General features: G+C 43.9%; 1 long non-coding RNA gene across 1 annotated transcript; it reads left to right on the top strand.

The window, feature by feature from the left end:
- The first annotated feature begins 70 nt into the window (after nucleotides 1-70).
- On the top strand, nucleotides 71-5,375 carry LOC136636689 (uncharacterized). The gene is made up of 3 exons (XR_010793540.1): nucleotides 71-223; nucleotides 1,011-1,046; nucleotides 1,812-5,375. It is a non-coding gene; the product is annotated as an uncharacterized lncRNA (long non-coding RNA).
- Nucleotides 5,376-7,112: the final 1,737 nt, after the last annotated feature.

The following is a 7,112-nucleotide window of genomic DNA, read 5'->3' as shown; positions in this document are numbered from 1 at the left end:
GCCTGTCAATCAAGTAGCGAGCTCTCAACACGGCGGGGGGGAGCGCGCATGCGCATCCTGACAGAGGGCGAGAGCCCGACTGCCACGACGGGCAGAAGAGGACCCCGAGGATGGAGACCCGGGAGGAGGGCGTGGCCAGAAGCCCTGCGCAGCCCCAGGACGGGCTCTCGTGCAACCGCACACGGGGCAGGCTGCAGTGCGTCCTGTCCACACTTACCTGGGAGTAAGCCCCTTCACTATAATGGGACTGACTTCTGAGTAGACATGCGTAGGCTTGGCCTCTGAGTGCTGCTGCTTACTTCTGAGTAAACAAGCACTGCACTGTTGACGACTGCACAGTGCCAGAGCAGTAGGCGCACACCAGGGCAAGCAAAGGCGCAGCTGTCCCAGTTGCAAATGGTTTGGGCCCAATCCTGTCCAGCTTTCCAGCACTGATGCACTGAGACCACCCAGTTGCATCCTGTGGGGGTGCCAGTCAGGAAAGCCTCTTCAAGGTCAGGGCACGTTTGCTCCCTGGACAGTGCTGCATCTGTGCTGGAAAGTTGGATAGGATTGAGCCCTTTGTTTTACTTCATGTGGGCTTGGTTCACACTGACAGCAGGAGGAGGCTGCAATCCTATCCCCACTTTCCTGAGAGTAAGACCCATTGACTATAATGGGACTTCTCAGTAGGCAGGCCTACATAGGATTGGGCTCTGAAGTAATAGAATGGACTATTCCTTTTTTGTTTTTAAGCTGCAGGGAATTTTGTTTTGTGTCTTACAAGGTTGTATTCTCATATTGGTGCAGTCATCATGCCTGGGCATTTTAGCACCTTCGCACTCCGCCACTTCATTCTGCTACATGCATAGACCCAAGTGTGTAGATTAGAATGGGATCCAGACACTGTGAAGGGTGAAGGGAGGAGGCTGGCTTGCTTTGTTTTCTCTTCCTATGAGGCTACTGTACTGCTAACCACTGTAGGATGACAGCCAGGGCGGTATTTAACAGGTGTTTGATGTGTTTTCCAGGTATGGGCAACCAAGTGCTGAGGAAAGTTTAACTAGGTATTTGTATTGGCAACCTTCAGTCTCGAAAGACTATGGTATCGCGCTCTGAATGGTGGTTCTGGCACAGCGTCTAGTGTGGCTGAAAAGGCCAATCCGGGAGTGACAATCCCTTCCACACCGGGAGCAAGTGCAGTCTGTCCCTGGTCTGTCTCCCTGACTATGGGCCTTCCTTCTTTGCCTCTTAGCCTCAGACTGTTGGCAAAGTGTCTCTTCAAACTGGGAAAGGCCATGCTGCACAGCCTGCCTCCAAGCGGGCCGCTCAGAGGCCAGGGTTTCCCACTTGTTGAGGTCCATCCCTAAGGCCTTCAGATCCCTCTTGCAGATGTCCTTGTATCGCAGCTGTGGTCTGCCTGTAGGGCGCTTTCCTTGCACGAGTTCTCCATAGAGGAGATCCTTTGGGATCCGGCCATCATCCATTCTCACGACATGACCAAGCCAACGCAGGCGTCTCTGTTTCAGCAGTGAATACATGCTAGGGATTCCAGCACGTTCCAGGACTGTGTTGTTTGGAACTTTGTCCTGCCAGGTGATGCCGAGGATGCGTCGGAGGCAGCGCATGTGGAAAGCGCTCAGTTTCCTCTCCTGTTGTGAGTGAAGAGTCCATGACTCGCTGCAGTACAGAAGTGTACTCAGGACGCAAGCTCTGTAGACCTGGATCTTGGTATGTTCCGTCAGCTTCTTGTTGGACCAGACTCTCTTTGTGAGTCTGGAAAACGTGGTAGCTGCTTTACCGATGCGCTTGTTTAGCTCGGTATCAACTAGGTACAGCCCAGCCTATAATGGAAGAGGTAGTGGAATCTGATGAAAACAGAGTCAAAAGCATGGACTGAATCACAGCTGGACTGGACAGGAGAAGGAGATCTCTGTTCATATGCTGTCATCCTGTCATGATCGCCATCATCATCATCAAGATTCTAGTACTTTTAAATGTCTCCAGCTCACTTTAACATTTACAACTACAGTACTTTTTTCTTATAATTTCAAATCTTAATTAGCTCACTCCTAAATTCTAGTATAGTTTCTATTGCTCTGGTTCTTGGAAAGAGAATCTATGGCTTACCTGAGCAACTCTGCAGTCTTCCACATACTGACTACTAGAAAGTAAGTTCCATTGACTTCTTTGGGACTTGCTATTTAAACCTATGCATACTAACTTGGAAGCATCTATACTAACCCCTCGCTGCATCTGAGTTCTCAGAAACAGATTTTCTCTAGATGTTGATCACAAGACCCGCTGATTTTTTTTTATTTTTTTTTGCTGTCTTATGGTGTGGTTTCTAGTTCCTTCCTGCTTCTAATCCTGGGTTTGTCTGCTACAGCAGAAAATCAGGTTTCCAAGAATTTCATTACTCTCTGGTAAAGCTTCATGCTAAAGGATGGTAGGCCTAAATAATTAGTCTTAATGATTAAGAGCCTAATACTTGTCTACTCAGAAGTAAGCTCCATTGTAGTCAACGGGTCTTGGTCTCTGGTAAGTGGGGATAGGATTGCAGCTCTAGTCTTGTATCTCCCAAAGAGACTGAGAGCTTGCAGGTTTTTCCTTCTTTCATTTTATGACAGTTTTCATTCAAGCCTGGTTCATGCTTCAGAAAGGATGGGCATAACTGACTTCAGTAAGTGGGCAGCTTCTTCCCTCAGGGCCTGACAGTGCATACAAAGCTAAAAGCAGTGAGGACCTGGGATACAAATCTATTTTTTCTCCTACTGCTATTCAGCACCACTCCAAAGGTCAAGTCTTTCGTAGGTACAAGATAATAATGGTGTTCTTACGCCATCCCCATTGCAGAGATTCCTTCAAACAATTGCTTCTTGTTCTGCCACATAAACAAGCAGAGAGCTGGGCTGCTGAATTTAAAGACTGCAGGGCCATTAATCTGCCATTACAACCTAATCTTGTTTCATTTCCTGTCCTTTCTCCAGTTTACATTAAAGTGCTGTGAAGCATCAAATCACTTAAAGGTTTATGGATTTACGCATGTCTTGGGGCAAAAGTGCAGTTCTATTCTGGTTAAGCCCCCCACATAAGACATATTTCTCCACCTGGTATCACCCATGCTCCTTCAAGTGCACAGACACAAGACACAGGCAATCAGCAGCTGAGGTATATGGGGGACCTTCATTGCCCTTTGTCCTGGAGAGGAGCCCTTTGCCAATGTCTTGGAGTAAAAAATGGACGTGCAGTCTAGATGCAACTTGGAAGATATATCATCAGGGTCTCTGTGTACTTTGGTTTTAGCTTCAAGCCGCTGTGCAAGGGTTGCCATTACGATAAGGGAAACATAGGGGGAGAGGATATTTAATTCTTCCACTTGCTTTGTTCCCCAAGTTAAGTGCTCCCATGCTACTGTTAGCACCTTACAAAGCTGGGAGAGAGAAGGACAGAAGGTCAGTGACCCCTCCCCCACCCCCACTAATTCTGACTGAAGCCTTTCCTGGAAATTTCCCCTCCCCCAAACACATTCATTCATTGTTATATTTTCCTCTAAAACAGGGTCACTTGCAAAATGTTGTTGCCCTTGGCTTCCTTCCTATTAAATTTGTATTTCAGCAGGCTTTCTGCTGCTCCAAGCCATTCCAGGTTCTTTTTAAAGAATTCATTGATTTTGCAAAGACAAGTTTTAAATGTATTTTCTGGGTACCTTTCACCTTTAACATAGTGGAAATGCTTTATCTCATTGTTTCTCAAACTGTGGTTGTGACCCACTAGGTAGATCACAAGCCCATTTCAGGTTGGTCTCCATTCATTTCAATATTTGTTTTCAATATATTAGATGTCATGCTACCATGGCATGTGACTGCATTGGGAAAATGTTACAGATATGTACTTTAACAGGCTTCTCTGTTTTATGTTTTTAACAATATTAAATGGAACTTACTCCTGAGTAAGTGTGGGTAGGATTGTTACAACCTAGGATTGTTAAAAATTTTCCTGCTTAATGGCATCACTTCCAGTGAGTCCTGACAGATTCTCATTCTAAAAAGTGGGTCCTGGGGCTAAAAGTTTGAGAACCACTGCTTTATCTTTTTCACTATTTGTTGAAAACTCTCTGCTGGATAAAGCCCTTTCATCTTTTGTTTGGTCTAAAAAGCTAATGTAGTTTACTGAAAAAAAGATCAGATTTTACACATTTAAAACTATAGATTTTTTTGTAGAGATCCATTAAACTTTTCTACACAGTACAGTGAATTACAGCACCATTCTATGCATGTTTACTTAGAAGTATGTCCCACTATGTTCATTGGCGTTTACTCCCTGGAAAGCGTGCATACGATTGCAGCCTTACAGCCCAATCCTATTCAACTTTCCAGTGCAGATGCATCCATGCCAGTTGGGCACATGCTGCCACCTGCAGTGGAGGGAGGCAGTCACAGAAGGCCCCTCAAGGTAAGAGAATGTTTGTTCCCTTACCTTGGGGCTGCATCTGTGCTAGAAAGTTGGTTAGGATTGGGCTGTTAGTTGCACAACACTGAACCCAATCCTATGCATGACTACTCAGGCATGTCCCATTACAGTCAATGGGTCTTATTCCCAGATAAGCATGGATAGGATTGCAGTCTTCATTTTTTAACCGAGCAAGGGGTACCAGGATAGTGTGCTGCCTCATGAGGCCACAGTTCCATTTTTTAAAATCTGTGCCACCATAACACTCAAAAAAAGAAAAAATAATTTAGGAACATGATGATGAGGCCTGGGGTGACGGTGTGGCAAGGTATCAGCATCTTGTTCATTTAAAAAAGTTATAGACAAATTTACAAATGAAACCAGAAGCTTTTTTGTTGGGAATATTGGATGATTCAATTCAGAAAGACTATGAAACTATGGCTGTAATCCTAACCACACTTTCCTGAGAGTAAGCCCCATTGAACAAATTAGAACTTACTTCTGAGTAGACCTGGTTAGGATTGTGCCCTATGTTTTTATATATGACAGCTGCTGCAAGAATATTGTATGCCAAATACTGGAAAGTTCCAGAGATACCTGCACTGAAAGAATGGTGGCTAAATGTATTGGATTTGGCAGAAATGAATGAACTTACAATTCTTTTTAAAGATAAGTCAGTAAAAACTTTTATGGAAAAATGGAAACCATTCATGAACTTCCTGTGCATTTAGGGGAAAATGGGCCAAATAATCTATGGATTTGATGAGTAGATAGGGGATTTAACTTTTATGTTTTTTAATTTTCTTTTTGTGTAGAAAATGTACTTTAATAAGTGTAGATTGTTTAAGATTTGATAACTAACACAGGCCAACACACATTTTGCTTCCTTAAAGATTACACCAGTTCCCAATACACCAAGGACACGGCATACCCTCTTTAGTGAATGGTTCAAGCAGCTTCCTCATGAGGAAGCTGCTTGAACCATTCACTAATGAGGCTATGTTGTGTCTCCAAAACTAGACGTTGCAAAATGGATGCCATTTTTTGAATCGGCACCCCAAATTCATATCAAACCACCATAAAGTTTGGGAAAAACTTTTCTGACCCTCAATTTTGTAGGCCTGTGTAATTTTTTTGTATGATTTTGTAGTAGAACAAAGAAATGTAGTTTGAGATCTCCACACTTGTCACACAACTTGTAATATTTTTACTTTTTAATTTTTTAATTTGCTTTTAATAAAACAAAAAAAAATTATACAGAAAAAGTTAAGGGCAGCATAACCTATCAATATGTGGAAGCCTGAACCAAGCCATATGTACTTCTGCACAAAGAGGTACAAGTACCACCTGCAACTTTCTCCAGCACCGGTGAAAAAACTGCTTCTGCTGGGACACCCTCTGTCACTATGTATGTTTCCCCACAGTCCATTCTCATCACCTGCTTTTTTTTTTTCTTTGCTGTCAAGACAGTTTTAGGAGCCGTTCCCCTGGCCTGGGCTCTTGCTTGTCCTGTGATGTTGAACAGGAGCAAAGACAGCTAGATCCTAAAGTGCACTGCTCTGACTAAAAGAGAAATGAGGGGAGGGGAGTGGCATTTCAGTGCACTCCACAACAGTCCCACCCAGCCTTAGACAGATGGACAAGAAATCTCAGGAGAGAGAGGTGGGCACTGGGAGAATCTGAGATGCTTGGCAATCATAACACCACCAGCCGAACTCTGGCTACCAGAGATATGCCACCAAGTTCAGATCAAGGTTCAGCAGTTTGGTACTTTTATTCAAAGTCACAGTAGTAATGTTGACTGGAGAGCTTGGGGTCTGAGCCCAATGGTGCATAGTCTGGTAGCTAGTGCTTGTGTGGGTTCCAAGGGGCTTCATGACAGCCAATAGATCTCTCTCTCATGCACACGCACACAGGGCACAATCCTAACCATCTTTACTAATCCTAACCATCTTTGCCTAACTAAGGTAAGGGCAATGCAACTCCAAGGTAAGGGATCAACCATTGCCTTACTTTGAGGAAGCCCCTGTGACTGCCCCCTAAGTGCAGGATGCAGCACATGCCCCACAGGCAAGCTATGCCAGTGCTTGAAGGTTGGTTAGGATTGCGCCCACAATCTTTCTCCTCCTAGACCACCAAAATTAGGGTTTATATGTCCTGCTGTGGACAGGGTGACCAGATGGCCTCTTTCTAGCCTTGTGTCTTGGAAAAAAACAAAATATCCTCCTTTACCCTGTGAGCAAGTCCCTGCAGGCAGTGCATAGCCTTCTTGTAATTGATAAATTATATGCAATACATTATATGTAACAATTTCAAATTTAATAATTGGTAATATAGTGTTCAAATTAACCACAGGAGATCAATAAATATTTTTAACTTTTGTCATGTCCTACAACTTTCTTGGATGTCCTACATTTTGGAGTGCCTTGTCCTCTTTTGCAATTATGACATCTGGTCACCGTGGCTGGAGGAAAAAGGTGATACTGAAACTTCCACAACCTTTGTCTATTTAAGATGCATTTATGGGCAATAAATGCATCCCATTTATGGACGATAGACTTTTTCCCCCACTACAGCAGCATTGCACTGAAGTGTCTTTAAACCCAAAACTGTCACCGTGCCAAAATGTCTTGAGATCCAAGAAGGTGCTCCTTCTGTACATTTAGATATGTTGAAAGTTA

The sequence above is a fragment of the Tiliqua scincoides genome, chromosome 1 (genome assembly GCF_035046505.1).
Source record: "Tiliqua scincoides isolate rTilSci1 chromosome 1, rTilSci1.hap2, whole genome shotgun sequence".
NCBI lineage: Eukaryota > Metazoa > Chordata > Lepidosauria > Squamata > Scincidae > Tiliqua > Tiliqua scincoides.
This window is presented reverse-complemented; position numbering and strand designations above follow the sequence as displayed.